Genomic DNA, 11,766 nt, shown 5'->3' with positions numbered 1-11,766 from the left:
TGTATGGCTGAATGAGGTCACGAAATGTCACTGTATGACTGCATGAAGACAGGGGTGTCACTGTATGGCTTAATGAGGTCACGGAGTGTCACTGTATGACTGCATGAGGTCATGGGGTGTCAATGTATGGCTGAATGAGGTCACGGAGAGTCACTGTATGACTGCATTAGGTCACGGGGTGTCCCTGTATGACTGAGTGTGGTCATTGAGTGTCACTGTATGACTGCATGAGGTCACGGGTGTCACTGTATGGCTGAATGAGGTCACGGAGTGTCACTGTATGACTGCATGAGGTCACGGGGTGGCACTGTATGGCTGAATGAGTTCACGGAGTGCCTCTGTATGGCTGAATGAGGCCACAGCGTGTCACTGTATGACTGCATGAGGTCACGGAGTGTCAGTGTATGGCTGTATCAGGTCACGGGGTGTCAGTGTATGGCTGTATGAGGTCCCGGCGTGTCACTGGGTGGGTACATGAAGTCAAGGGATGTCACTGTATGGATGTATGAGGTCATGGGTTTCACTGTATTACTGTGTGGGGTCATGGAGAGTCACTGTATGTCTGTATGAGGTCACGGGAGATATCACTGTCTGGATGTATGAGGTCATGGGTGTCACTGTATGACTATGAGGTCATGGAGAGTCACTGTATGTCTGTATGAGGTCACGGATTTCACTGTATGGCTGTATGAGGTCACGGATCTCACTGTATGACTGTATGAGGTCATGGAGTGTCAATGTAAGAGTCTATATGAAGTCATTAGCGTGTCTGTATCGCTGTATAAGTTCACGGGAGATGTTACTGTATGGCTGAATGAGGTCACGGAGTGTCGATGTGTGACTGTATGAGGTCATGATATGTCACTGTATGGCTCTATGAGGTCAAGAGATGTCACTGTATGGCTGTATGAGGTCACGGGTGTCACTGTATGAGTCCACGGGTGTCACTGTATGCCTGTATGAGGTCACGGGAGATGTTTCTGTATGGCTGTATAAGGTCAAGGGGTGTCACTGTATGACTGTATAACGTCATGGAGCGTCAATGTATGGCTGTGTGAGGTCACGGTTGTCACTGTATGGCTGTATAAGGTCATGGAGCGTCAATGTATGGCTGTGTGAGGTCATGGAGTGTCACTGTATGGCTGTATGAGGTCATGGGTGTCACTGTATGACTGTATGAGGTCATGGATAGTCACTGTATGTCTGTATGAGGTCACGGGAGATATCACTGTATGGATGTATGAGGTCATGGAGAGTCACTGTATGTCTGTATGAGGTCACGGATTTCACTGTATGTTTGTATGAAGTCACGGATTTCACTGTATGGCTGTATGATGTCACGGATCTCACTGTATGACTGTATGAGGTCATGGAGTGTCAATGTAAGAGTCTATATGAAGTCATGAGCGTCTCTGTATCGCTGTATAAGTTCACGGGAGATGTTGCTGTATGGCTGAATGAGGTCACGGAGTGTCGATGTGTGACTGTATGAGGTCATGATATGTCACTGTACGGCTGTATGAGGTCACGGGTGTCACTGTATGAGTCCACGGGTGTCACTGTATGTCTGTATGAGGTCACGGGAGATGTTACTGTATGGCTGTATAAGGTCAATGGGTGTTACTGTATGGCTGTATAAGGTCATGGAGCGTCGATGTATGGCTGTATAAGGTCAAGGGGTGTTACTGTATGGCTGTATAAGGTCATGTAGCGTCAATGTATGGCTGTATGAGGTCACGGGTGTCACTGTATGACTGAATGAGGTAACGTGTCATAATGTGTCACTCTCTTTTATAGCTGTATCATGGCACAGTATTGCTTTAAGAGGTCACGGTGTGTCAAGTTCATTATGCCTATAGTATGACACTTTATGGTTGTATAAAGTAACTACCCATGAAGATCTGGGTTAGAATTGATCTTCAGTAACCCATGCCTTGTCGTAAGAAGTGACAAACGAGATCGGTTGGTCAGGGTCTCATACATGTCATCGGATACCAGTTGTTGTTGACCACTGGATTGTCTGGTCCAGACTCGATTATTTGCAGACCCGCACTGTATAATGTCAGGGTGTGTCACGGTCAGTAATGCATGTAATATGTCATTGTATGAAGTCAGGGTATGTCACGGTCATTAATGCATGTACTATTTCACTGTATGAAGTCACGGTGTGTCACGGTCAGTAATACATGTAATCTGTCACTGTATGAAGTCAGAGTGTGTCACGGTCAGTAATACCTGTAATATGTCACTGTGTGAAGACAGTGTGTGTCACAGTCAGTAATGCCTGTAATATGTCACTGTATGAAGTCAGGGTGTGTCTCGGTCAATAATGCATGTAATATGTCACTGTGTGAAGTCAGGGTGTGTCATTGTCAGTAATGCCTGTAATATGTCATTGTATGAAGACAGTGTGTGTCACAGTCAGTAATGCATGTAATATGTCACTGTATGAAGTCAGGGTGTGTCACTGTCAGTAATGCCTGTAATATGTCATTGTATGTAGTCAGTTTGTGTCACGATCAGTAATGCATGTAATATATCATTGTATGAAGTCAGGATGTGTCACGGTCAGTAATGCACGTAATATATCACTGTATGAAGCTAGAATGTGTCACAGTCAGTAATGCATGTAATACATCACTGTATGAAGTCAGGATGTGTCACGGTCAGTAATGCACGTAATATATAACTGTATGATGTTAGAATGTGTCACAGTCAGTAATGCATGTAATATATCACTGTATGAAGGCAGGGTGTGTCATGGTCAATAATGCCTGTAATATGTCATTGTATGAAGTCAGGTTGTGTCATAGTCAGTAATGCAGGGAATATGTGAAGTGAGCTGAAATGGCGTTTAACGACGCACTTCAGAATATTTCGCTCATATGACGACATGTCTGCATGTATATGTGTGGCTGCTTGTACTATCACTGAGATAGCATGCCGCAGTAATACTCCACTCAGACAGATATTCACCCCGAGCCGACCAGTCCTTGTTGTACCCATTATTGACGATCGCTAGGCAGGGACCAGCGAGTACCATAGTTTATGTATGAACCGGCGACCTTCCGCTAGATCCGGGCGGACGCTCTAACCACGGAGTCAGTCGCATGTTATATGTCACTGTGTAAAGTCTGTCACAATCAGTAATGCCTGTCATGTGTTACTGTATGAAGTCCGAGTGTGCTTTTGTAAGTCCCTAGATGTGACTTAAACCTAAATCAGGTCAGGTCTAAATTCCTGCTCGCATTGATTATTTTGAAAGCTTTGTCACCAACATACCTATTCGATTGTTTAACCGGAGTAGTAAACGTCCGGGACCTTCTACCACATCAAACTGCCAGGCTGTGATATTTGAATATAGTTCAAAGTGGCTTGTATACATCCTCGCTAATTCAGTATTGTTATGCTGCTCTCATACCTTTTCATACCTGACTTAGGAAAGGCACACACCAGAATGTCGTCCGAGCGCATTTCAACAGACGGTAATGTTTCCAGCGCATTTGAGGGAAACATAGGGTACTTCCGGCCATTGAAGCTTAGCACCGTCAACTCATCCCCACCATCATCGGCTACACGTATCTCCATGGTCCTCTTCTTCAACCCAGCAGCGTAAATCTGAAACGAAAGATGTTGTGTATACTGTATTGGTGGATTGCTAGAAATGGCCAGTTGATGAAGAAACGACGTTTAGGGCAGTTAGTTGTTACAGGTGAGGTGCTTTAGTATCTAGCATGGTGTGACGAGTTAGTACAAAGGGATCCTTCCGTCAACATGGTGTGACGTTCAAGTACTTATGTTTGAGATCTTTCAGTCCACATGGTGTGACAATTATTACATTGAGGACATCCAGTCCGCATTGTGGTACGTTCTTGTAAATTGAGATTCTACAGTCAGCATGATGTGAGGTTCTGGGTCTTGATTTTCCAAGCTCTCTTGGCGCTAAGATAGGCGCAAGTGTCATGTATTCCAGTAACTTACGACTATCCTAGCACTCAGAGAGCTTAGGAAATCTAGGCCCTGGTTCATTTGGATCCTACAGTCAGCATGGTGTGACGTTCAAGTTTACTGAGATTATACAGTCAGCAAGGTGTAACGTTCAAGTTCACTGAGATTGTACAGTCAGCAAGGTGTGACGTTCAAGTTCATTGTGATCATACAGTCCGCATGGTAAAACGTTCAAGTTCATTCAGATCATACACTCCGCATGGCATGACGTTTTAGTTCATTGAGATCATACAGTCTGCATGATATGACGTTTTAGATCATTGAAATCGCACAGTCCGCATGGTATGACGTTTCAGATCATTGAGATCGTACAGTCCGCATGGTATGACGTTTCAGATCATTGAGATCATACACTCCGCATGGCATGACGTTTTAGTTCATTGAGATCATACAGTCTGCATGGTATGACGTTTTAGATCATTGAAATCGCACAGTCCGCATGGTATGACGTTTCAGATCATTGAGATCGTACAGTCCGCATGGTATGACGTTTCAGATCATTGAGATCGTACAGTCCGCATGGTATGACGTTCAAGTTCATTGTGATCATACAGTCCGCATGGTATAACGTTCAAGTTCATTCAGATCATACACTCCGCATGGCATGACGTTTTAGTTCATTGAGATCATACAGTCTGCATGGTATGACGTTTTAGTTCATTGTGATCATACAGTCCGCATGGCATGACGTTTTAGTTCATTGTGATCATACAGTCCGCATGGTATAACGTTCAAGTTCATTCAGATCATACACTCCGCATGGCATGACGTTTCAGATCATTGAGATCATACAGTCTGCATGGTATGACGTTTTAGATCATTGAGATCGTACACACCGCATGGTATAACGTTCAAGTTCATTCAGATCATACACTCCGCATGGCATGACGTTTTAGTTCATTGAGATCATACAGTCTGCATGGTATGACGTTTTAGATCATTGAGATCGTACAGTCCGCATGGTATGACGTTTCAGATCATTGAGATCATACACTCCGCATGGCATGACGTTTTAGTTCATTGAGATCATGCAGTCCGCATGGTATGACGTTTCAGATCATTGAGATCGTACAGTCCGCATGGTATGACGTTTCAGATCATTGAGATCATACAGTCCGCATGGTATGACGTTCAAGTTCATTGAGATCATACAGTCCGCATGGTATGACGTTCAAGTTCATTGAGATCATACACTCCGCATGGCATGACGTTCTAACTCATTGAGATCATACACTCCGCATGGTATGACGTTCAAGTTCATTGAGATCATACAGTCCGCATGGTATGACGTTCAAGTTCATTGAGATCATACAGTCCGCATGGTATGACGTTCTAGTTCATTGAGATCATACACTCCGCATGGCATGACGTTCTAGTTCATTGAGATCATACAGTCCGCATGGTATGACGTTCAAGTTCATTGAGATCATACACTCCGCATGGTATGACGTTCAAGTTAATTGAGATCATACAGTCCGCATGGTATGACGTTCTAGTTCATTGAGATCATACACTCCGCATGGCATGACGTTCTAGTTCATTGAGATCATACAGTCCGCATGGTGTGATGTTTTAATTAAGTGAGATCATACAATCCGCATGGTATGACGTTAAAGTTCACTGAGATCATACAGTCCGCATGGTATGACGTTCTAGTTTATTGAAATCGTACAGTCCGCATGGTATGACGTTCTAGTTCATTGAAATCGTACAGTCCGCATGGTATGACGTTCTAGCTCATTGAGATCATAGTACAGTCCTTGTTATTTGACGTTCTGATCCACTGAGATCCTACGGTCCGCATGGTGTGACGTTCTTAGTCTCGTGACAGCGTGAATGATATTAAAAGTTGTTATTTCATGTTTACAACCCATCAGTCAAATTCACACCCTGGCATATTGGTTAATAAATATAGGACTGTGAAAAAACAAAATGTTATTATATGTAATTCCAAATTAACATATGCTACATTGAACCACTTTCTAAAAGGCAAAGTGTATTTATCGTTCTGTTATCATTTGTATGTGTAGGAATAAATCATATTTAAGGCAATGAATCTATATATGTTATTACTTATACATAACTGGGCTTTTTTAACAAAATTGAATCCATATTCTACGACCGTGAATAGTCTACTTCAGCCATTCAACATATATTATACCACAGGACTGTAATATCCCTGTTGTCCTTTACACAACAGTTAGTAAGATTTACATAGGTCAGCTTCAATGATGATACTGTCAAGTTACGCTACAATTTAAACATGCATAAACACATAACGAAAGTACGATTTGACGCTCCTGGGCAAAATAGGCGTCTAGGCCTTTGTACATACGTTTGTCAACCCTTAAACATTCGAGTTGTTGCATTTTAAATGGACATTTCATGAATGTTATGAAACAAACTTACTCGTTCGTATACGCCTCTATGCCCCACTTCTTCTTGACATCTCAACTCTTATCACTGTCACCGCCACTCGGTGTTTATCATTACGTGCGGTTAAACACAGTGACTCCCCTTGCTGAACCGTTGCATAGGGTTGTGTTGCAGCATACGTTCCCAAACACCCGTAAGTGGGTCAGATCGATTACGGTGGTTTCGACCAAGTTCGCCAGCTGAGTTAACGTTTACGGTCAGGGTCTGAATATGTGTACAATCTTAATCACTAATAGTGGCGGGTGAGCGTGGATGGTCGCAACAGAACAGAACAGAGCTTTACTGCTTTTCAGGCCGTAAGACAACGGCATATGAAGAGATACATATTCTCTCAACGCCTTCCGTGATATTCATTCTCAAGTGTCCCCGTGTAATACGAGAAGTTGTTCCCTATGAAAATGTCTTCATTAGCTAGCCTTAGACATGTCTGACTGACTGACTGAGTTTAGTTTTACGCCGCTTTTAGCAATATTCCAGCAATATCACGGCGGGGGACACCCAGAAATGGGCTTCACTCATTGTACCCATGTGGGGATTCGAACCCGGGTCTTCCGCGTGACGAGCCAACGCTTTAACCACTAGGCTACCCCACCGCCCCCCTTAGACATGTACCTACTCGGGGTGAGATTCAGATATTTTGGGAGTATATGAGAAATGTGGTCATGTGATTGTAATAAATACTTTTTACACCGACGTTTAATACTACTACTAATAATAGGCCATTTATATAGCGCCTTTCCACGTCACAGGGATATGCTCAAAGCGCTTCCTGAGCTCAAGTTAAAACTATATACAGTTGGCAGGTACGGATGATTGGAAGTCACTTGTAGCGAAGAAATAGATGAGTCTTTAGTCGTGTTTTGAATGTACTTAGGAAGGAGATGATTTTAACTCGATAGGGAGAGCTCCACAGAGAAGCTGCTGCATATGAAAAGGTCCTTGAGCCAAATGATTTGAGATTGTAGCTCGGGACAGCAAGTAACAGTTGTTGTGATGAGCGCAGAGTTCTTTCTGGAGTGTAATGTGTCAGTAAGTCTTGAAGGTAGGAAGGTCCTGAGTTGTAGAAAGACTGATAGGTGAGGCAGAGAATCTTGAAATCAATCCTTTCACGAATACGGAGCCAGTGTAGAGAGTTTAGAATGGGAGAGATGTGACAGCGAGTACTGGTGAGAGTGATGATGCGTGCAGCTTTGTTCTGGATTTTCTGAAGACGATGGAGTTGAGACTCCGTTTCTTGTACATTTGGAGGCGGTGGGGTAGCCTAGTGGTTATTAAGCGTCCGCTTATATGGGTACAATGTGTGAAGCCATTTTCCGGTGTCCCCCGCCGTGATATTGCTGAAATATTGCTAAGAGCGGCGAAACACCATGCTCACTCACTCTTGTATTGTTGAATAGCAATTGGATGCTGGAAATGTATCAGTTAAACATAATGGTATGGATAAAGGAATGTTTGATTGTTGGTTGTGTAACGCCTCACTCAGCAATATTCCAGCTATATCTGGAAGTAATCGGGTCTGGACCAGACAATCCAGTGAGTAACAGCAAGGCCATCAATCTACGCCACTGGCATACGATGACATGTGTCAACCAAGTCAGCGAGCCTAACCACCCGATCCTGTTAGTCGCCTCTTACGACCCGGTTCTTCACGGGTGGTAGCAAAGCACCCACTTGCTGGTGATCTATAGCCCGTTTTATATTGTATGTCTCTCTTTAATGAAATATATTTTATGATGACATGCTAGTTTAAATTTATATCGGTGATATTCTGTTAAATTGAAACTTACCAGATTTGAAAATGTAGTATTTTTGTTCTTTTAAAGTTTGGCTAAATATTTCCTACAATCGCCAGCGGCTGAAGGGATGGTGTAAATCCAACTAGGGTCTATGCAGGTAGTAAAGGCACTGTAAGTCCCCATGGCGACCTTTAGCCATCTTTTATATCGTATTGTCCTGGGTGGCTGAAAACCAATTCAAAACCCGTTTGACCATACTGACATAATGAGCATGGAAAGTTCCATTAACTAGCAAATGATTTGAAAATGCCAACGAGAAAATACATGGTGTTTCGCTAATTATGAAGAGAACTTTCTTGAATACCATTAATATACCCACCATTGCATTTGGATATTTCTACATTGTGTTCGGCGTCTTTCAATATCTTTCCTGCATCTAAAGTTTGGATGAAACTTTCCCTGTGGAAAGCTGGTGAATAATAGGGGGTTCGTATATTTATGGGGTGCTTCCCGCGGAACATTGGATGTATTATTATGTATGTGCCGCTATGAATAAATATAACCACCAATACTTCATGATCCTCTGCTCTGTCGATGCTCATGATGTTGGTCACTGGATTGTCCGGTCCAGATTCGATGATTTCCAGACAGACGCCTTATAGCTGGAATATTGCTGAGTGCGGCGTTAAACAACAAACCAACCCACCAATGTATACGTCATACTGATCACATGTCACCAGCACAAGCTGTGTGTTTGTGAAATGGTTAACATGCAGTAAGAGTAACCTAACTTGGCACTTTCGTGGCTTCCGACTTCTCTTTGTAAGATATCTCCCCTATTGACGACCCGTCACGATCCTGTTGAAAACTGGATTGTCTGGTCCAGATTCGATTATTTACAGACCGCCACCATATAGCTGGAATGCTGCTGAATACATCGTTAAACGAGCATGTGTGCTTGTGCAATACCTTACAGGCAGTGACAGTAACCTATCTTGGCACTTTCTTGGCTTCCGACTTCTGTTTGTCATGAATCTCTCTATTTACGCTGTAAAAAGCACTGTCTTTATATATATTTGTGCGACAGATATCGAGTGACGCTGACCTACCCTGGCACTTCTGGAAGCTGATTTGTCACACCATCGTTAAGTGGGTCAAATCGAGACCTTATGATTGAACAAACTAACAAAGCAGCGCTGACCGAATTTTGTTGTCAACGCTTCCGCTATTATATCCAGCATCATTGTGTTGATTTTCCAGGGATGGTCTCAATAACACTACAGACAGTATATTTCGGGTCACACACCCCATTTACCAGGGATGGTCTCAACAACTTCATAGAGAATATATATCTGGACCCAGACCCAAACCTCTCTTCCTTGACACAACTGACTTCGTTACCGAATTAGTCACACTACTCACAATAAAATACATTTAATTTTATAATGTTTGTATCCGAGTCACATTTATGATGAAATGTAACGAATCGCTTTATCAACACTTGTACATTATTAAGAATGCATGTTTATATATATATAACGAGAATTTGTCTGTCATTTTTGTTCTAACCTCCAACTGCGACACTGGTCCGACGCTTGATTAATTTTCTTGTGGTGGAAACATTGTAAAACATTGTAAGACATTGTAAAAGAACACATTCAAGACTACTGTACCATTTTAACTGTTATTTGTTGAAATATATCTTAAAAATGCATATATGGGGCACCAAACCTCATCTAAAACAGATAGAAACGTATATCCCAAATAGCATTGTCTCCCTGATGACTCAATGCAAGAAAAGAAGCATCCACTCTTGCACTAGGGGCTACAGCCGTAATGCACTTTTGTTTGTGGACACGGCCGTCCAAGTCATCGATGGATGAGTAGTTGCGTCCTATGATCACGCCAGAAACCTTTGATAGGAAGTTCGTGATCTCCGTAATTATTTCTAAAAGTGTCAACACCATGGCCGTGCTCGTGGTTCATCAACGAATTCACCAGTTCAGCCAATCCTCCTGCATTAAGCTGAGTAACAGTGGTAAAACTGGAATACGGGCCACAACTCATTCACTCACTCATTCAGTCAGTCACACATTTGTTTCACATTTTAACTCTAATGATGTGCTTAGCATATGGGAATGGAGAACGGCATTCAGAATCGTCATGACTCAAATTTTTCTTTCAAAGCATTGGAAATAGATCTTGCAATGTTACATTTTTTTCAAATGCGTCTCTGAAATAAGAATACGGCATACAAACAGTCGTAATGAGAGATTTTTTATGGCTATATGCTCACATTAAGAGTGTCATATATGTAATAGATCCTTGAAAACATGTTTTGTGTCATATATGGCTTCAAAAATAGATATGAAACACACCCAAATTCCTTCTTCACGCATATTACACAGTATTAGATACATCGGATGCATGCAGAATGTCAATATTTCACGAATTAGGAGTTGAACGTTCTTGGGGTTTTTGTCTTGTCGCTGCTGCTGTCTGAAAGGGGCTGTGGGTAGCCTAATAGTCAAAGCGCCCCCTTCGGGCTCAGGGAACATAAACAAACATCGAGGGTACATCAACCCATGCCCCCTCGTGACCAGTGAACAATGTATTTATCTTACCGAACACCATAATGTTAATTCTGAATTGTTTGTAAGCGGGGTACATTGAAAATAATAGAAGAGCGCTCAGCCAATGAGAAAGCGACATTTATGTGTGAGGTAAGATAATATAAAAGGTACACTACTACTATTGCTGCTAACGGGTATAGACCACGGTCATCATGAGCTGTGTCAAGTTTGGGCATAGAGTCAACTTACTGGGGTTTGGGTGTTTTGGGTTGTGTTTTTTTTGTTGTTGCTGTTGTTGTTGTTGCTGCTGCTTTCTGAAAGGGGTGATGGGGTAGTCTCATGGTTAAAGCGTCCGCTCGTCACGCTGAAGACCTGGGTTCGATTCCCCACATGGGTACAATTTGTGGAACCGTTTTCTTGTGTTCCGCGCCATGATATTGCTGACATATTGCTAAAGGCGGCCTAATATCGTAATCACTCATTCACTATGAAATTCACACATTTTCGTACAACATAGCGGCACTAGTGTCTACATCGGAACGCTGATATTAAGCATCTCCCTGTGTATCAAAACTTTTGTTAATAAAATATCAGTACATACTAGTACATATCAATACATTTCAGCTTTTAGTATACCAGCATGTAACGACGTAAAGGATTCGGAGCTATTTCTTGCCCTGTACCCAATGAAGAGACAAGCAGCAGCTCTGAAACGTCGTTTTACGAAAAATGACAAAAGTTGTTACCCATAAGCGTCTCCTGATCAACTTCTAAATGTCAACCAGTCTACAGTCAGTTGCCATGTTAAAACCAGTATTGAGTGAGTGAGTGAGTGAGTTAAGATTTATAGCCACATCGGCAATATTTCAGCCATATCCTGACTTTAAAAACTTATGAATTCATAATAAACGCAATTATGTAAAACCTGTCAACAGCGGACAGTAAAATAGCTAGTTTATCACAGATAGAGAGTTAAAACTAGCATGTAACTGTAAAGTTAAACAAATTTTTAT

Source organism: Haliotis rubra, unplaced genomic scaffold, assembly GCF_003918875.1.
Source record: "Haliotis rubra isolate DU_JTF1 unplaced genomic scaffold, ASM391887v1 Scf180, whole genome shotgun sequence".
Classification (NCBI taxonomy): Eukaryota; Metazoa; Mollusca; class Gastropoda; order Lepetellida; family Haliotidae; genus Haliotis; species Haliotis rubra.
The sequence above is the reverse complement of the archived record's forward strand: the minus strand, read 5'-3'. Positions refer to the sequence as shown.